The 18,916-nt window shown below is 43.1% G+C and overlaps 16 non-coding genes across 16 annotated transcripts; all 16 read right to left on the bottom strand.

Annotated features, from left to right (window-relative positions):
* Positions 1–69: 69 nt before the first annotated feature.
* On the bottom strand, positions 70–145 carry trnak-cuu (transfer RNA lysine (anticodon CUU)). The gene has a single exon. It is a non-coding gene; the product is annotated as a tRNA-Lys (tRNA).
* A 2,856-nt stretch (positions 146–3,001) lies between these two features.
* Positions 3,002–3,113, bottom strand: trnal-caa (transfer RNA leucine (anticodon CAA)). Its single transcript has 2 exons — positions 3,076–3,113; positions 3,002–3,047 (listed from the first exon to the last, which is right to left on the bottom strand). It is a non-coding gene; the product is annotated as a tRNA-Leu (tRNA).
* A 965-nt stretch (positions 3,114–4,078) lies between these two features.
* On the bottom strand, positions 4,079–4,151 carry trnak-cuu (transfer RNA lysine (anticodon CUU)). Its single transcript has one exon. It is a non-coding gene; the product is annotated as a tRNA-Lys (tRNA).
* A 280-nt stretch (positions 4,152–4,431) lies between these two features.
* On the bottom strand, positions 4,432–4,543 carry trnal-caa (transfer RNA leucine (anticodon CAA)). Its single transcript has 2 exons — positions 4,506–4,543; positions 4,432–4,477 (listed from the first exon to the last, which is right to left on the bottom strand). It is a non-coding gene; the product is annotated as a tRNA-Leu (tRNA).
* A 957-nt stretch (positions 4,544–5,500) lies between these two features.
* trnak-cuu (transfer RNA lysine (anticodon CUU)) lies at positions 5,501–5,573 on the bottom strand. Its single transcript has one exon. It is a non-coding gene; the product is annotated as a tRNA-Lys (tRNA).
* Positions 5,574–5,853: 280 nt separating this feature from the next.
* trnal-caa (transfer RNA leucine (anticodon CAA)) lies at positions 5,854–5,965 on the bottom strand. The gene is made up of 2 exons: positions 5,928–5,965; positions 5,854–5,899 (listed from the first exon to the last, which is right to left on the bottom strand). It is a non-coding gene; the product is annotated as a tRNA-Leu (tRNA).
* Positions 5,966–7,052: 1,087 nt separating this feature from the next.
* Positions 7,053–7,125, bottom strand: trnak-cuu (transfer RNA lysine (anticodon CUU)). Its single transcript has one exon. It is a non-coding gene; the product is annotated as a tRNA-Lys (tRNA).
* A 188-nt stretch (positions 7,126–7,313) lies between these two features.
* On the bottom strand, positions 7,314–7,425 carry trnal-uaa (transfer RNA leucine (anticodon UAA)). Its single transcript has 2 exons — positions 7,388–7,425; positions 7,314–7,359 (listed from the first exon to the last, which is right to left on the bottom strand). It is a non-coding gene; the product is annotated as a tRNA-Leu (tRNA).
* Positions 7,426–8,383: 958 nt separating this feature from the next.
* Positions 8,384–8,456, bottom strand: trnak-cuu (transfer RNA lysine (anticodon CUU)). Its single transcript has one exon. It is a non-coding gene; the product is annotated as a tRNA-Lys (tRNA).
* Positions 8,457–8,736: 280 nt separating this feature from the next.
* trnal-caa (transfer RNA leucine (anticodon CAA)) lies at positions 8,737–8,848 on the bottom strand. Its single transcript has 2 exons — positions 8,811–8,848; positions 8,737–8,782 (listed from the first exon to the last, which is right to left on the bottom strand). It is a non-coding gene; the product is annotated as a tRNA-Leu (tRNA).
* A 964-nt stretch (positions 8,849–9,812) lies between these two features.
* Positions 9,813–9,885, bottom strand: trnak-cuu (transfer RNA lysine (anticodon CUU)). The gene has a single exon. It is a non-coding gene; the product is annotated as a tRNA-Lys (tRNA).
* Positions 9,886–10,165: 280 nt separating this feature from the next.
* Positions 10,166–10,277, bottom strand: trnal-caa (transfer RNA leucine (anticodon CAA)). Its single transcript has 2 exons — positions 10,240–10,277; positions 10,166–10,211 (listed from the first exon to the last, which is right to left on the bottom strand). It is a non-coding gene; the product is annotated as a tRNA-Leu (tRNA).
* A 1,266-nt stretch (positions 10,278–11,543) lies between these two features.
* On the bottom strand, positions 11,544–11,616 carry trnak-cuu (transfer RNA lysine (anticodon CUU)). The gene has a single exon. It is a non-coding gene; the product is annotated as a tRNA-Lys (tRNA).
* A 188-nt stretch (positions 11,617–11,804) lies between these two features.
* Positions 11,805–11,916, bottom strand: trnal-caa (transfer RNA leucine (anticodon CAA)). The gene is made up of 2 exons: positions 11,879–11,916; positions 11,805–11,850 (listed from the first exon to the last, which is right to left on the bottom strand). It is a non-coding gene; the product is annotated as a tRNA-Leu (tRNA).
* Positions 11,917–13,226: 1,310 nt separating this feature from the next.
* Positions 13,227–13,299, bottom strand: trnak-cuu (transfer RNA lysine (anticodon CUU)). The gene has a single exon. It is a non-coding gene; the product is annotated as a tRNA-Lys (tRNA).
* A 165-nt stretch (positions 13,300–13,464) lies between these two features.
* Positions 13,465–13,576, bottom strand: trnal-caa (transfer RNA leucine (anticodon CAA)). Its single transcript has 2 exons — positions 13,539–13,576; positions 13,465–13,510 (listed from the first exon to the last, which is right to left on the bottom strand). It is a non-coding gene; the product is annotated as a tRNA-Leu (tRNA).
* Positions 13,577–18,916: the final 5,340 nt, after the last annotated feature.

Raw genomic sequence — 18,916 nt, 5'->3', positions numbered from 1 at the left:
TATGACTGAACACTTCTCTTTGTACTGATTAACTTCCATGTTCAGATGAACTTTCAGTTAAAACGTCATCGCCCAACGTGGGGCTCGAACCCACGACCCTGAGATTAAGAGTCTCATGCTCTACCGACTGAGCTAGCCATGAGACTACAGATACAGATACATAAAATTTCACAGCTGTATTAATTTTTAGTTGATTGTCGAGTCTCATTACCAAGTCGTTAAATACTGACACTTTGGTTTGGGTGGTTCAGTCTGACTGCCAACCCAATGTGTCTGTATTTGACAACCTGTTAATGAGTCTCAGCAATCAACTCTTTCTCCAGAGTTAGAAAGAGCTCCTTTAAAAGCACCTTTGGGACTTTGTCTCCAAGTTAAGTGTCCATCTCTCACTTTCATGTTTACTAGCTATTGTTAAGAATTTCCCTTTGATGCATAAAATCCTTTTGCACATGTGGTGGCAGAATGAAAATGACAGAGGAAGATTAAGGCCACATGGGAAACCATGAGTTCTGAGTTTACAAGAAGAAGTTTTATTGTCTGATTTTAAACTCTGAACTCAAATATTTTCCTTTCACACACGGCCCTAATTGTCTCTAACTCTGGCGGCTACAACGATATTGCTTCTGAAAGACTACAAACATGAGGTAGACTTGTTTTAATGTCAATGTTAATGTAATGTTTCATGTCTTTATCAATTAACAGGGCTGGAAACTGCAGGTAAAATCAGGAGTCAGGAGTGGGATTCAAACCAACACCTCTGTTCAGAGGCCAGAAGTCTCTTTGCTCAGGAAGGATTTAAACCTTGAGTCTGGTGTCGCAGCCTGCTCCTGACAGCTGAGCATAAAGCCCATCTAGACTTTTCTGAAGAGCCTCTGCCATGTTGAGTTTTCTGCCAGCTTTGGTTTCGTCTCACAGTGAAGCCCCTTCTAACTCGACGTGAACCTGAATCTCTCCGTCCGTATCAGTCGCTGGGACGCGGCAGCTGGGGGAGAAATTTCCTCTGAAAGCAATAAAAGTGGTAGGAATGCACAGACAGAGGGGGAAAAGAAGATAAGGAAAATGTCCTCAGTGTTGGTGGATGTTTGGACTGTCGGTGGCTAACAGCTTATTTTAGGAGCTCCACTCCTCTCACATTGTTTTTATTTCCTCTCAGAAGTTTTTCCTAGTGCTCACTGCCTCCTTCTGTCCCTTCCATCTCGCCAGTTCTCTCCATCCACTCCTCCCTCCCTCTTCCCTCCACTCATCCCACCTACAGTCCCGTAATTCATTTACTTTACAAACCGTTTATTAGAGAAAATAATGGAGGCAAAAAGCAAACATGGCAAAACCAAAACAAGTTTATGCCTTCAGACCACAACTGGAATCATTAATTATTAAGCTTGACAACATGTAATATAGACTGAGTGTGTGTTTCAAGTTGGGCCGCTGTTTGTTTTGGTCTCAGCTCTGCCTCCCTCCGCTCTCTGTTTTCTCTTTCTCTCCGTCACCCTCTCCTTCTTTTTCTTTGCAGTCATGTGTGATGTGATGTGTGATGATTGAAACCACATCTACCCAAAGCCAACGCAGGCCCTCCCCACTTCCTCTGCAGTCACTCAAGTTTTATTTCTCCTCCTGGTCTCTCATGTGTCTCAATCCTCCACTATATAGTATACAGCATGTACAGTATATATGGAGAGACTGTATGTAGATAGAGTTTTAACCACGCACATGTTCAGACGTTATCTCAAGGACATCTGGGTTTTTGTGTTGTGGATCACCGGTATCAGCAGGATCTTATCAATGCTCCATCTCTGCAAAGAAAGGTGTGTGTGTGTGTCTGTGTGTGTGTGTGTGTGTGTGTGTGATAATGACTCAAACTGTAACCTACAATGGCTTTTAACTGCATCAGGCCAATCAACAGTTACACAGTGATGGTGAAACCACATAAAAACTGTAGTTTACCAAATGACTAGCTGCTTCAAAATGACAAGTAGTTAGACTAGTGGTTCCCAACTGGTCCAGCCTCAGGGTCCAGATGTCTCCTTAGTCGTTAGTTTGAGGTCCACACAGTTTAATACATTCAGTGTCACACTTGCATTTGGCCATGTCATTGAGCTAGTTTGCCGTCTCTGTCAAGTAGCTGTCAGTTAGTCACTCTATAGCAGAAAGCGGTACACGTTTGCAAGTCACTTGCAGTCGATTCACAATGGGCCAGCGACCCATTTGTGGACTGTGACCCACCGAGTTAGACTACATCTTAACTTTTCTCAAAGATCTTTAGCCCGTCAAACTAAAACTATTCTCAAAAGTAGGTCAGTTACATCCAAACTACACCATGGGAAATGATCACAATCTGAGTCTGGAGTCTCATGTTATTACACAGAAATCCAACTAAACTAGACACTGAATGAAATGTAGGTATGTTTGATTTAGGGACTAGGGCAGCCCAATCCTCACCTTGGAAGTCTGATGATGTGTTTTGAGGCAGGAGTCTTCAACATTTTTCAGGCAAAGGACCTCTTAGCTGAAAGAAAGACAGAGCAGGGACCCCCTACTACATATATTGTATAAAATTGAGTTGCCTTTGAGATAATTCTCTGAATTGAAAGTCTCAGCTGAAACTCTGAATTCAGTCTGGACTTACAAGTTACATGTAAACAGAGGTTACAGGTTTACAGACTATAGGAGTTGGAAAATCTATAGTGACATCCAAAGTACTATAATCACTGTCAAAGGGACCAAGACACTGCTGATATATGTCCAACATATCCATATGACAGTGATAAGATGGCTGATCATCGCTCTTCATCTGTACAGCCCATTCATGCTCGGGCTACATTTGACAGAAAAACACATCAAATTTCGGAGCTTATTTAGAATTTAGCTGTTTTCTGTGCTCTCATGACTTTGTAGGCTTCATGTACACATTCAAGGAAAACGGGTTTCACACAGAAAAAATGAGAGATAATCTGTATCACCAAACTAAAGGAATGACAATGGCAGGTAAAAGCTATAAAAGTTATGTCAGGAGTGGGATTTGAACCCACGCCTCCATTCGGAGACCAGAAGTCCCTTTCACTCAGGAAGGAATCAACCCTTGAGTCTGGCGCCTTAGACCACTCGGCCATCCTGACAAGTGACTACCTAAAAACACAAAACACAAAACAGAGAAAGACACAAACAATCAAAAAGCTAACAGTAATATGTCCTACCATGTCCTGAAGGTGCTGTATGTGACTCTGGAGAAAGATAGTCGATGGTTGAGTCTCATTATCAAGTCGTTAAATACTGACACTTTGGGTTTCGTGGTTCAGTCTGACTACCAACCCAATGCGTCTGTATTTGACAACCTGTTAATGAGTCTCAGCAATCAACTATCTTTCTCCAGAGTTAGAAAGAGCTCCTTTAAAAGCACCTTTGGAAATCTGGCTCTACATTAAGTGTCTGTCTCTGTGATAGATTGATCTCATATAAAAGCTCATCACTGATATAAAAGTAGTTAAATGTCATCTTAACTACTCTCAAAAATCTTAAGCTTGTCAAAGTAAAAAGTAGTTCAGTTACATCCAGACTACATCACAGGAAATGATCACAATCTGAGTCTGGAGTCTTATGTTATTACACAGAAATCCAACGAAACTAGACACTGAATAAAATGTAGGTATGTTTGATTTAGGGACTAGGGCAGCTCAATCCTCACCTCGGAAGTCTGATGATGTGTTTTGAGGCAGGAGTCTTCAACATTTTTCAGGCAAAGGACCCCTTTGCTGAAAGAAAGACAGAGCAGGGACCCCCTACTGCATATATTGTCTAAAACTGAGTTGCCTTTGAGATAATTCTTTGAATCAAAACTCTCAGCTGAAACTCTGAATTCAGTCTGGACTTACAAGTTACATGTAAACAGAGGTTACAGGTTTACAGACTATAGGAGTTGGAAAATCTATAGTGACGTTCAAAGTACTATAATCACTGTCAAAGGGACCAAGACACTGCTGATATATGTCCAACATATCCATATGACAGTGATAAGATGGCTGATCATTGCTCTTCATCTGTACAGCCCATTCATGCTCAGATAAGTCTCAGATTAAAACTCCATCGCCCAACGTGGGGGTCGAACCCACGACCCTGAGATTAAGAGTCTCATGCTCTACCGACTGAGCTAGCCGGGCTACATTTGATAGAAAAATGCATCAAATTTCGGAGCTGCATTCATTCCAATGTGTTTAGAACTCTCACCATGTTGGATTTCCAAAATATTGTTGGATTTGTTTTGTTGCTGACACAGTCTGTTACTTGACAATCAGCTGATCTGAGTAGCCAAGTCGTTGTGCAGTTGATGTTTCAGTTTTCTACACACTCATGATTTTAGAGGCCTTGTGTATATTCACACAGAAGTGAGAGACATTTGTATCACCAAACTAAAGGAATGAAACCTGCAGGGGAAACTTATGTCAGGAGTGGGATTTGAACCCACGCCCCCATTCGGAGACCAGAAGTCCCTTTCACTCAGGAAGGAGTCAACCCTTGAGTCTGGCGCCTTAGACCACTCGGCCATCCTGACAAGTGACTACCTCAAAACACAAAACAGAGAAAGACACAAACAATCAAAAAGCTAACAGTAATATGTCCTACCATGTCCTGAAGGTGCTGTATGTGACTCTGGAGAAAGATAGTTGATGGTTGAGTGTCATTACCAAGTCGTTAAATACTGACACTTTGGGTTTTGTGGTTCAGTCTGACTACCAACCCAATGCGTCTGTATTTGACAACCTGTTAATGAGTCTCAGCAATCAACTATCTTTCTCCAGAGTTAGAAAGAGCTCCTTTAAAAGCACCTTTGGAAATCTGGCTCTACATTAAGTGTCTGTCTCTGTGATAGATTGATCTCATATAAAAGCTCATCACTGATATAAAAGTAGTTAAATGTCATCTTAACTACTCTCAAAAATCTTAAGCTTGTCAAAGTAAAAAGTAGTTCAGTTACATCCAGACTACATCACAGGAAATGATCACAATCTGAGTCTGGAGTCTCATGTTATTACACAGAAATCCAACGAAACTGACACTGAATAAAATGTAGGTATGTTTGATTTAGGGACTAGGGCAGCCCAGTCCTCACCTTGGAAGTCTGATGATGTGTTTTGAGGCAGGAGTCTTCAACATTTTTCAGGCAAAGGACCCCTTTGCTGAAAGAAAGACAGAGCAGGGACCCCCTACTACATATATTGTATAAAATTGAGTTGCCTTTGAGATAATTCTTTGAATTGAAACTCTCAGCTGAAACTCTGAATTCAGTCTGGACTTACAAGTTACATGTAAACAGAGGTTACAGGTTTACAGACTATAGGAGTTGGAAAATCTATAGTGACATCCAAAGTACTATAATCACTGTCAAAGGGACCAAGACACTGCTGATATATGTCCAACATATCCATATGACAGTGATAAGATGGCTGATCATTGCTCTTCATCTGTACAGCCCATTCATGCTCAGATAAGTCTCAGATTAAAACTCCATCGCCCAACGTGGGGCTCGAACCCACGACCCTGAGATTAAGAGTCTCATGCTCTACCGACTGAGCTAGCCGGGCTACATTTGATAGAAAAATGCATCAAATTTCGGAGCTGCATTCATTCCAATGTGTTTAGAACTCTCACCATGTTGGATTTCCAAAATATTGTTGGATTTGTTTTGTTGCTGACACAGTATGTTACTTGACAATCAGCTGATCTGAGTAGCCAAGTCGTTGTGCAGTTGATGTTTCAGTTTTCTACACACTCATGATTTTAGAGGCCTTGTGTATATTCACACAGAAATGAGAGACATTTGTATCACCAAAATAAAGGAATGAAACCTGCAGGGGAAACTTATGTCAGGAGTGGGATTTGAACCCACGCCCCCATTCGGAGACCAGAAGTCCCTTTCACTCAGGAAGGAGTAAACCCTTGAGTCTGGCGCCTTAGACCACTCGGCCATCCTGACAAGTGACTACCGCAAAACACAAAACAGAGAAAGACACAAACAATCAAAAAGCTAACAGTAATATGTCCTACCATGTCCTGAAGGTCCTGTATGTGACTCTGGAGAAAGATAGTTGATGGTTGAGTGTCATTACCAAGTCGTTAAATACTGACACTTTGGGTTTTGTGGTTCAGTCTGACTACCAACCCAATGCGTCTGTATTTGACAACCTGTTAATGAGTCTCAGCAATCAACTATCTTTCTCCAGAGTTAGAAAGAGCTCCTTTAAAAGCACCTTTGGAAATCTGGCTCTACATTAAGTGTCTGTCTCTGTGATAGATTGATCTCATGTAAAAGCTCATCACTGATATAAAAGTAGTTAAATGTCATCTTAACTACTCTCAACAATCTTAAGCTTGTCAAAGTAAAACTATTCTCAAAAGTAGTTCAGCTACATCCAGACTACATCACAGGAAATGATCACAATCTGAGTCTGCAGTCTCATGTTGTAAGTGCTATATCGTAAGCAACTGGACTTGCTTACGTCCAGTTGCCTACGATATAGCACTTAGGATTACCATGACCTGGATGACTGAGAATCTTCACCGACAAATAAATCTCATATTGTTACATGAAAGTCCAACTGAACTGAAACTGAATAAATTGTAGGTATGTTTGATTTAGGGACTAGGGCAGCCCAGTTCTCACCTCGGAAGTCTGATGATGTGTTTTGAGGCAGGAGTCTTCAACGTTTTTCAGGCCAAGGACCTCTTAGCTGAAAGAAAGACAGAGCAGGGACCCCCCGATATAAATATTGTCTAAAACTGAGTTGCCTTTGAGATAATTCTCTGAATTGAAATTCTCAACTGAAACTCTGAATTCAGTCTGGACTTACAATTTACATGTAAATAGAACGTACAGGTTTACAGACTATAGGAGACTTGGAAACTCTTTAGTGACATCCAAAATATTACTAATCACTGTCAAAGGGACCAAGACACTGCTGATATATGTCCAACATATCCATATGACAGTGATAAGATGGCTGAACATTCCTCTTGACTATAATCCATTCATGCTCAGCTTTAGTCTCAGAGTAAAACTCCATCGCCCAACGTGGGGGTCGAACCCACGACCCTGAGATTAAGAGTCTCATGCTCTACCGACTGAGCTAGCCGGGCTACATTCGACAGAAAAACACATCAAATTTCGGAGCTTATTTAGAATTTAGCTGTTTTCTGTGCTCTCATGACTTTGTAGGCTTCATGTACACATTCAAGGAAAACGGGTTTCACACAGAAAAAATGAGAGATAATCTGTATCACCAAACTAAAGGAATGACAATGGCAGGTAAAAGCTATAAAAGTTATGTCAGGAGTGGGATTTGAACCCACGCCTCCATTCGGAGACCAGAAGTCCCTTTCACTCAGGAAGGAGTCAACCCTTAAGTCTGGCGCCTTAGACCACTCGGCCATCCTGACAACAAACTACCTAAAAACACAAAACAGAGAAAGAAAGAAACAAACAAAAAGCTAACAGTAATATGTCCTACCATGTCCTGAAGGTGCTGTATGTGACTCTGGAGAAAGATAGTCGATGGTTGAGTCTCATTATCAAGTCGTTAAATACTGACACTTTGGGTTTCGTGGTTCAGTCTGACTACCAACCCAATGCGTCTGTATTTGACAACCTGTTAATGAGTCTCAGCAATCAACTATCTTTCTCCAGAGTTAGAAAGAGCTCCTTTAAAAGCACCTTTGGAAATCTGGCTCTACATTAAGTGTCTGTCTCTGTGATAGATTGATCTCACATAAAAGCTCATCACTGATATAAAAGTAGTTAAATGTCATCTTAACTTCTCTCAAAAATCTTAAGCTTGTCAAAGTAAAAAGTAGTTCAGTTACATCCAGACTACATCACAGGAAATGATCACAATCTGAGTCTGGAGTCTCATGTTATTACACAGAAATCCAACTAAACTAGACACTGAATAAAATGTAGGTATGTTTGATTTAGGGACTAGGGCAGCTCAATCCTCACCTCGGAAGTCTGATGATGTGTTTTGAGGCAGGAGTCTTCAACATTTTTCAGGCAAAGGACCCCTTTGCTGAAAGAAAGACAGAGCAGGGACCCCCTACTACATATATTGTATAAAATTGAGTTGCCTTTGAGATAATTCTTTGAATCGAAACTCTCAGCTGAAACTCTGAATTCAGTCTGGACTTACAAGTTACATGTAAACAGAGGTTACAGGTTTACAGACTATAGGAGTTGGAAAATCTATAGTGACATCCAAAGTACTATAATCACTGTCAAAGGGACCAAGACACTGCTGATATATGTCCAACATATCCATATGACAGTGATAAGATGGCTGATCATTGCTCTTCATCTGTACAGCCCATTCATGCTCAGATAAGTCTCAGATTAAAACTCCATCGCCCAACGTGGGGCTCGAACCCACGACCCTGAGATTAAGAGTCTCATGCTCTACCGACTGAGCTAGCCGGGCTACATTTGATAGAAAAATGCATCAAATTTCGGAGCTGCATTCATTCCAATGTGTTTAGAACTCTCACCATGTTGGATTTCCAAAATATTGTTGGATTTGTTTTGTTGCTGACACAGTATGTTACTTGACAATCAGCTGATCTGAGTAGCCAAGTCGTTGTGCAGTTGATGTTTCAGTTTTCTACACACTCATGATTTTAGAGGCCTTGTGTATATTCACACAGAAATGAGAGACATTTGTATCACCAAACTAAAGGAATGAAACCTGCAGGGGAAACTTATGTCAGGAGTGGGATTTGATCCCACGCCCCCATTCGGAGACCAGAAGTCCCTTTCACTCAGGAAGGAGTCAACCCTTGAGTCTGGCGCCTTAGACCACTCGGCCATCCTGACAAGTGACTACTTCAAAACACAAAACACAAAACAGAGAAAGACACAAACAATCAAAAAGCTAACAGTAATATGTCCTACCATGTCCTGAAGGTGCTGTATGTGACTCTGGAGAAAGATAGTCGATGGTTGAGTCTCATTATCAAGTCGTTAAATACTGACACTTTGGGTTTCGTGGTTCAGTCTGACTACCAACCCAATGCGTCTGTATTTGACAACCTGTTAATGAGTCTCAGCAATCAACTATCTTTCTCCAGAGTTAGAAAGAGCTCCTTTAAAAGCACCTTTGGAAATCTGGCTCTACATTAAGTGTCTGTCTCTGTGATAGATTGATCTCATATAAAAGCTCATCATTGATATAAAAGTAGTTAAATGTCATCTTAACTACTCTCAAAAATCTTAAGCTTGTCAAAGTAAAAAGTAGTTCAGTTACATCCAGACTACATCACAGGAAATGATCACAATCTGAGTCTGGAGTCTCATGTTATTGCACAGAAATCCAACGAAACTAGACACTGAATAAAATGTAGGTATGTTTGATTTAGGGACTAGGGCAGCTCAATCCTCACCTCGGAAGTCTGATGATGTGTTTTGAGGCAGGAGTCTTCAACATTTTCAGGCAAAGGACCCCTTTGCTGAAAGAAAGACAGAGCAGGGACCCCCTACTACATATATTGTATAAAACTGAGTTGCCTTTGAGATAATTCTTTGAATCGAAACTCTCAGCTGAAACTCTGAATTCAGTCTGGACTTACAAGTTACATGTAAACAGAGGTTACAGGTTTACAGACTATAGGAGTTGGAAAATCTATAGTGACATCCAAAGTACTATAATCACTGTCAAAGGGACCAAGACACTGCTGATATATGTCCAACATATCCATATGACAGTGATAAGATGGCTGATCATTGCTCTTCATCTGTACAGCCCATTCATGCTCAGATAAGTCTCAGATTAAAACTCCATCGCCCAACGTGGGGGTCGAACCCACGACCCTGAGATTAAGAGTCTCATGCTCTACCGACTGAGCTAGCCGGGCTACATTTGATAGAAAAATGCATCAAATTTCGGAGCTGCATTCATTCCAATGTGTTTAGAACTCTCACCATGTTGGATTTCCAAAATATTGTTGGATTTGTTTTGTTGCTGACACAGTCTGTTACTTGACAATCAGCTGATCTGAGTAGCCAAGTCGTTGTGCAGTTGATGTTTCAGTTTTCTACACACTCATGATTTTAGAGGCCTTGTGTATATTCACACAGAAATGAGAGACATTTGTATCACCAAACTAAAGGAATGAAACCTGCAGGGGAAACTTATGTCAGGAGTGGGATTTGAACCCACGCCCCCATTCGGAGACCAGAAGTCCCTTTCACTCAGGAAGGAGTCAACCCTTGAGTCTGGCGCCTTAGACCACTCGGCCATCCTGACAAGTGACTACCACAAAACACAAAACAGAGAAAGACACAAACAATCAAAAAGCTAACAGTAATATGTCCTACCATGTCCTGAAGGTGCTGTATGTGACTCTGGAGAAAGATAGTTGATGGTTGAGTCTCATTACCAAGTCGTTAAATGCTGACACTTTGGGTTTTGTGGTTCAGTCTGACTACCAACCCAATGCGTCTGTATTTGACAACCTGTTAATGAGTCTCAGCAATCAACTATCTTTCTCCAGAGTTAGAAAGAGCTCCTTTAAAAGCACCTTTGGAAATCTGGCTCTACATTAAGTGTCTGTCTCTGTGATAGATTGATCTCATATGGGGTGTCGGTGGCTTAGTGGGAGAGCAGGTGCCCCATGTACAAGGCTGCCGCAGCGGCCCAGGCTGGAGTCTGGCCTGTGGCCCTTTGCTGCATGTCGTCCCCCTTCACGCTTACCTGTCCTGTCCATTAAAGGCAAAATGGCCCAAAAAAATATCTTAAAAAAAGACTGATCTCATATAAAAGCTCATCACTGATATAAAAGTAGTTAAACCTCATCTTAACTAATCTCAACAATCTTAAGCTTGTCAAAGTAAAACTATTTTCAAAAGTAGGTCAGCTACATCCAAACTACATCACAGGAAATGATCACAATCTGAGTCTGCAGTCTCATATTGTAAGTGCTATATCGTAAGCAACTGGACTTGCTTGCGTCCAGTTGCCTACGATATAGCACTTAGGATTACCATGACCTGGATGACTGAGAATCTTCACCGACAAATAAATCTCATATTGTTACATGAAAGTCCAACTGAACTGAAACTGAATAAATTGTAGGTATGTTTGATTTAGGGACTAGGGCAGCCCAGTTCTCACCTCGGAAGTCTGATGATGTGTTTTGAGGCAGGAGTCTTCAACGTTTTTCAGGCCAAGGACCTCTTAGCTGAAAGAAAGACAGAGCAGGGACCCCCGATATAAATATTGTCTAAAACTGAGTTGCCTTTGAGATAATTCTCTGAATTGAAATTCTCAACTGAAACTCTGAATTCAGTCTGGACTTACAATTTACATGTAAATAGAACGTACAGGTTTACAGACTATAGGAGACTTGGAAACTCTTTAGTGACATCCAAAATATTACTAATCACTGTCAAAGGGACCAAGACACTGCTGATATATGTCCAACATATCCATATGACAGTGATAAGATGGCTGAACATTCCTCTTGACTATAATCCATTCATGCTCAGCTTTAGTCTCAGATTAAAACTCCATCGCCCAACGTGGGGGTCGAACCCACGACCCTGAGATTAAGAGTCTCATGCTCTACCGACTGAGCTAGCCAGGCTACATTTGACAGAAAAACACATCAAATTTCGGAGCTTATTTAGAATTTAGCTGTTTTCTGTGCTCTCATGACTTTGTAGGCTTCATGTACACATTCAAGGAAAACGGGTTTCACACAGAAAAAATGAGAGATAATCTGTATCACCAAACTAAAGGAATGACAATGGCAGGTAAAAGCTATAAAAGTTATGTCAGGAGTGGGATTTGAACCCACGCCTCCATTCGGAGACCAGAAGTCCCTTTCACTCAGGAAGGAGTCAACCCTTGAGTCTGGCGCCTTAGACCGCTCGGCCATCCTGACAACAGACTACCTAAAAACACAAAACACAAAACAGAGAAAGACACAAAGAATCAAAAAGCTAACAGTAATATGTCCTACCATGTCCTGAAGGTGCTGTATGTGACTCTGGAGAAAGATAGTTGATGGTTGAGTGTCATTACCAAGTCGTTAAATACTGGCACTTTGGGTTTCGTGGTTCAGTCTGACTACCAACCCAATGCGTCTGTATTTGACAACCTGTTAATGAGTCTCAGCAATCAACTATCTTTCTCCAGAGTTAGAAAGAGCTCCTTTAAAAGCACCTTTGGAAATCTGGCTCTACATTAAGTGTCTGTCTCTGTGATAGATTGATCTCATATGGGGTGTCGGTGGCTTAGTGGGAGAGCAGGTGCCCCATGTACAAGTCTGCCGCAGCGGCCCAGGCTGGAGTCTGGCCTGTGGCCCTTTGCTGCATGTCGTCCCCCTTCACGCTTACCTGTCCTGTCCATTAAAGGCAAAATGGCCCAAAAAAATATCTTAAAAAAAAGATTGATCTCATATAAAAGCTCATCACTGATATAAAAGTAGTTAAACCTCATCTTAACTAATCTCAACAATCTTAAGCTTGTCAAAGTAAAACTATTCTCAAAAGTAGTTCAGCTACATCCAGACTACATCACAGGAAATGATCACAATCTGAGTCTGCAGTCTCATGTTATTACACAGAAATCCAACTGAATCGGGGCATCGGTGGCTTGGAGGTAGAGCAGGCGCCCCATGTACAAGGCTGTTGCCACATCGGCTGGGGCTTGACTCCAGCCTGTGGCCCTTTGCTGCATGTCTGTCCCTCTCTCTCTCCCCCCTTCATGCTTGTCTGTCCTGTCAAATAAAGGCTAAAAATGCCCCCAAAAAAGAAATCCAACTGAAGTGACACTGAATAAATTGTAGGTATTTTTTAATTGGGGACTAGGGCAGCCCAGTTCTCACCTCAGAAGTCTGATGATGTGTTTTGAGGCAGGGGTCTTCAACATTTTTCATGCCAAGGACCCCTTTGCTGAAAGAAAGACAGAGCAGAGACCCCCTACTACATATATTGTCTAAAACTGAGTTGCCCTAATGCCCTTGACATAATTCTCTCAGCTGAAACTACAGCATGTAAACAGAAGTTACAGGTCTAAAGACTATAGGAGACTTGGAAAATCTATAGCGACATCCAAAGTACTACAAATCATTGTCAAGGGGGCCAAGATACTGCAGTTTTATGTCCAAGACAACCACTTGAAAGTGATTTTATAACTGAACACTTCTCTTTGTACAGTAACACTTTCAGGTTCAGATGAACTTTCAATTAAAGCCCAATGTGGGGCTCGAAGCCACGACCCTGAAATTAAGAGTCTCATGCTCTACCGACTGAGCTAGCTGCGCTATGTTAATGGTAAAATTCATATTTCGACACTGCATTAATTCCCCTGTGTTAAGAAATCTAATCAAGTTGGTGTGCCTCCCTGATAGATTGAAACGGATTCATCAGTTGATTGATGGATGAAAAAAGCAGCGATATCTGTATCACCAAACTGGTGGAAAAATCTGTGTCAGGAGTGGGATTTGAACCCACGCCTCCATTTGGAGACCAGGAGTCCCTTTCGCTCAGGAAGGAGTCAACCCTTGAATCTGGTGCCTTAGACCACTTGGCCATCCGGACAACTAAAAGCCTACACTACAAAACAGAATCAAACATACAAACAATCAAAAAGCTAAGTGTAATATGTCCTACCATGTCCTTTTTTATTCTTTAACTGAATGCCACTAGTAAAAAAAATGCTTTAGCATCTTTCGACTGGACAATGGACAAACAAAGGGTTTACTTTCAGTAAGCACGTAGGTTTGGACTAGGCCTTCATCTACATCTTAGACTTTGTTTTACGGAAATACATGTCACACATTCTCCTTTAAAACATATCTTTGGTGTTGAGACATGCAGTAGCATGCATAGTTCTTATGCTGAAAGACACTCTAAGCTCTGTGAGTTACAGCAGAGACAAGAAGATAAAATGATGTCTGGCGCTCAGTGGGTTGTGTCTCCACTCTTTCCTATCTATCTCTCCCTCCCTCTCCTTCTCTTTCTGCATCACATAAATCAGGCAGTCATACAAGCGTATCTCTTCCTCCTCCTCTTTCGCGCTCCGTCCGTCCCTTCTGTCTCCCTCCACTGGCTTTTATTAGGACAGTAGATGGAGAAAGCAGAACAGGATCCTTCCAGGTATATACGGACGCGCTGAGCAAAGCGTTGCCATATGTGAAGGTAAACACCGGCACATATGTTAGATTTACAGACTGTCAGTGAGCTGCCTCTCATGTGTTTTATTGTGTGAGAAACAGAGCGACCCCTAATAGCCTGATGATGTTTTCACTCTGCTTGGAAATTCTTTGAATCAAAGGTTGGGTTGAGGTCGAGGTTCAAGGTCAGTCCAGCTGGGTAGGTCTGTTGAAGCAGATTTTCTAGTTGGATGAACGCATTACACTGAGCTGCTGCCATATGCAAGATACACACATTAAGGAAGTGTGTGTGTCAGGAACTTTCTGCAGACACTTTCCTGTGTCAGCTACATTCAACCTCATAACACAGACATGCACAAACTCCGCCTTTTTTATCCTAAAGTCTTTCTTCATCTTCATTAGAGCATATTTAGCACCAAAAGTTTCAAAGTCACTGAGCAAAGTCAAGTTTAACCTCCTGAGACCCTGTTTCCTCATATGACAACATCACATGTTGGCTTTACTTGACCTTATTCTTCATTCTGCTTAACTCAGATCTGTCGTCCTCGTTTGTGGACATTTTTTGACCCATCTAGTGGCCCTGGCTTAGCACTGAGAAGACACATCAAACATGTAAAAACAAGATGGCAGCCATCTCTGCCAAGTCAGTCTGCAGCCGATCCCGACACAAAAGTGGACAAGGTCCAAAACCTGATCACATTGCATGGTTGGAACTTCTTTATTTATGATTAATAATGTTTATAGTTTGATACGGCAACAAATTTGACCAATTTTAGCAACAGTAACAAGCTAACACGCTGTTAATTAGGAAGTACTTGTTTGAAGACATTGGGACTTTATCGTCTTCTTGTTTAAGGACTTTGGGCCTCGATTATTGTCTGGTTTGAGGACAATGAGACTTGATTAACATCTGGTTTGAGGACACTGGGCCTTGATTATGGTCTGGTTTGAGGACACTGGGACAATGTACTTGTTGGAGGACACTGGGCCTCGATTATTGTCTGCTTTCAGGACACTGGGACTTGATTATGGTCTGGTTTGAGGACACTGGGACTTTATTATGGTCTGGTTGGAGGACACTGGGACTTATCGTCTTGTTGGAGGACACTGGGCCTCGATTATTGTCTGGTTTGAGGACACTGGGACTTGATTACTGTCTGGTTTGAGGACACTGGGACTTGATTACTGTCTGGTTTGAAGACACTGGGACTTGATTATGGTCTGGTTTGAGGATACTGGGACTTATTGTCTTGTTGGAGGACACTGGGCCTCGATTATTGTCTGGTTTGAGGACACTGGGACTTGATTACTGTCTGGTTTGAAGACACTGGGACTTGATTACTGTCTGGTTTGAGGACACTGGGACTTGATTATGGTCTGGTTTGAGGACACTGGGACTTGATTACTGTCTGGTTTGAGGACACTGGGACTTGATTATGGTCTGGTTGGAGGACATTGGGACTTGATTACTGTCTGGTTTGAGGACACTGGGACTTGATTATGGTCTGGTTTGAGGACATTGGGACTTGATTATCATCTTGTTGGAGGACACTGGGCCTTGACTATCGTCTGGTTGGAGGACACTGGGACTTGATTAACATCTGGTTGGAGGACACTGGGCCTTGATTAACATCTGGTTGGAGGACACTGGGCCTTGACTGTCGTCTGGTTTGAGGACACTGGGACTTGATTAACATCTGGTTGGAGGACACTGGGCCTTGACTGTCGTCTGGTTTGAGGACACTGGGCCTTGACTATCGTCTGGTTGGAGGACACTGGGCCTCAATTATCGTCTGGTTGAAGGAAACTAGGACTTGATTAACATCTGGTTTGAGGACATTGGGCCTTGACTATCGTCTTGTTGGAGGACACTGGGACTTGGCTATCGTCTGGTTGGAGGACACTGGGCCTTGACTATCGTCTGGTTTGAGGACACTGGGCCTTGACTATCGTCTTGTTGGAGGACACTGGGACTTGGCTATCGTCTGGTTGGAGGACACTGGGACTCGATTATTGTCTGGTTTGAGGACACTGGGACTTGATTACTGTCTGGTTTGAAGACACTGGGACTTGATTACTGTCTGGTTTGAGGACACTGGGACTTGATTATGGTCTGGTTTGAGGACACTGGGACTTGATTACTGTCTGGTTTGAGGACACTGGGACTTGATTATGGTCTGGTTGGAGGACATTGGGACTTGATTACTGTCTGGTTTGAGGACACTGGGACTTGATTATGGTCTGGTTTGAGGACATTGGGACTTGATTATCATCTTGTTGGAGGACACTGGGCCTTGACTATCGTCTGGTTGGAGGACACTGGGACTTGATTAACATCTGGTTGGAGGACACTGGGCCTTGATTAACATCTGGTTGGAGGACACTGGGCCTTGACTGTCGTCTGGTTTGAGGACACTGGGACTTGATTAACATCTGGTTGGAGGACACTGGGCCTTGACTGTCGTCTGGTTTGAGGACACTGGGCCTTGACTATCGTCTGGTTGGAGGACACTGGGCCTCAATTATCGTCTGGTTGAAGGAAACTAGGACTTGATTAACATCTGGTTTGAGGACATTGGGCCTTGACTATCGTCTTGTTGGAGGACACTGGGACTTGGCTATCGTCTGGTTGGAGGACACTGGGCCTTGACTATCGTCTGGTTTGAGGACACTGGGCCTTGACTATCGTCTTGTTGGAGGACACTGGGACTTGGCTATCGTCTGGTTGGAGGACACTGGGACTTGATTAATATCTGGTTGGAGGACACTGGGCCTTGACTATCGTCTGGTTTGAGGACACTGGGCCTGACTATCATCTGGTTGGAGGACACTGGGCCTTGACTATCGTCTGGTTGGAGGACACTGGGCCTTGATTAACATCTGGTTGGAGGACACTGGGACTTGATTAACATCTGGTTGGAGGACACTGGGCCTTGACTGTCGTCTGGTTTGAGGACACTGGGCCTTGACTATCGTCTGGTGGGAGGACACTGGGACTTGATTAACATCTGGTTGGAGGACACTGGGCCTCAATTATCGTCTGGTTGAAGGAAACTAGGACTTGATTAACATCTGGTTTGAGGACATTGGGCCTTGACTATCGTCTGGTTGGAGGACACTGGGACTTGATTAATATCTGGTTGGAGGACACTGGGCCTTGACTATCGTCTGGTTTGAGGACACTGGGCCTGACTATCATCTGGTTGGAGGACACTGGGCCTTGACTATCGTCTGGTTGGAGGACACTGGGCCTTGACTATCGTCTGGTTGGAGGACACTGGGACTTGATTAACATCTGGTTGGAGGACACTGGGCCTTGACTATCGTCTGGTTTGAGGACACTGGGACTTGATTAACATCTGGTTGGAGGACACTGGGCCTTGACTATCGTCTGGTTTGAGAACACTGGGCCTTGACTATCGTCTGGTTGGAGGACACTGGGCCTTGACTGTCGTCTGGTTTGAGGACACTGGGCCTTGACTATCGTCTGGTTGGAGGACACTGGGCCTTGACTGTCGTCTGGTTGGAGGACACTGGGCCTTGACTATCGTCTGGTTGGAGGACACTGGGACTTGATTAACGTCTGGTTGGAGGATACTGGGCCTTGACTATCATCTGGTTTGAGGACACTGGGCCTTGACTGTCATCTGGTTTGAGGACACTGGGCCTTGATTAACGTCTGGTTGGAGGACACTGGGCCTTGACTGTCGTCTGGTTTGAGGACACTGGGCCTTGATTAACGTCTGGTTTGAGGACACTGGGCCTTGATTAACGTCTGGTTTGAGGACACTGGGCCTTGACTGTCATCTGGTTTGAGGACACTGGGCCTTGATTATCGTCTGGTTGGAGGACACTGGGCCTTGACTGTCGTCTGGTTGGAGGACACTGGGCCTTGACTATCGTCTGGTTGGAGGACACTGGGCCTTGACTATCGTCTGGTTTGAGGACACTGGGCCTTGACTATCGTCTGGTTGGAGGACACTGGGCCTTGATTATCGTCTGGTTGGAGGACACTGGGCCTTGACTATCGTCTGGTTTGAGGACACTGGGCCTTGACTATCGTCTGGTTTGAGGACACTGGGCCTTGATTATCGTCTGGTTGGAGGACACTGGGCCTTGATTATCGTCTGGTTTGAGGACACTGGGCCTTGACTATCGTCTGGTTTGAGGACACTGGGCCTTGATTATCGTCTGGTTGGAGGACACTGGGACTTTATTAACATCTGGCTGGAGGACACTGGGACTTGACTATCGTCTGGTTGGAGGACACTGGGACACTGGGATTGGTCCTACTGGTTTGAGGACACTGGGACTTGATTAACATCTGGTTTGAGGACATTGGGACTTTACTATTGTCTTGTTTGAGGACATTGGGACATCATTATCATTGACAATATTTAGGTTTTTATACTTATCAGGTCCTACTGATCCCAAATAACTAGGAGAAATTAAAAATGCAAACTTAACAAAAGTCTGGGTGTCAGGAGGTTAAAACTCTCTACATTATTAATTTGAGTCCAAGCTAAAACACATTTGTGGAAGAGTTGTTGGACATTAAAGACAGTAGTAATGGTGTGGCAGGACTGTGTGTGTATGTAAAGAAGTGGAACAGGATGAGGCCTGGCCTATGGAATAATGTCGTTATTGTGGGCGGACAGGAAAATAAACCACTGGTGACATGATAAGAAGCCCAGTATAGAGAGGGAGATAAAGAGAAGGAGGGAGTCAAAAGGAAAGGAGAGGTCAGGAAAAGTAGAACTGAAAT

Source organism: Epinephelus lanceolatus, chromosome 23 (assembly GCF_041903045.1).
Source record: "Epinephelus lanceolatus isolate andai-2023 chromosome 23, ASM4190304v1, whole genome shotgun sequence".
In the NCBI taxonomy this organism is placed as follows: Eukaryota; Metazoa; Chordata; class Actinopteri; order Perciformes; family Serranidae; genus Epinephelus; species Epinephelus lanceolatus.
This window is presented reverse-complemented; position numbering and strand designations above follow the sequence as displayed.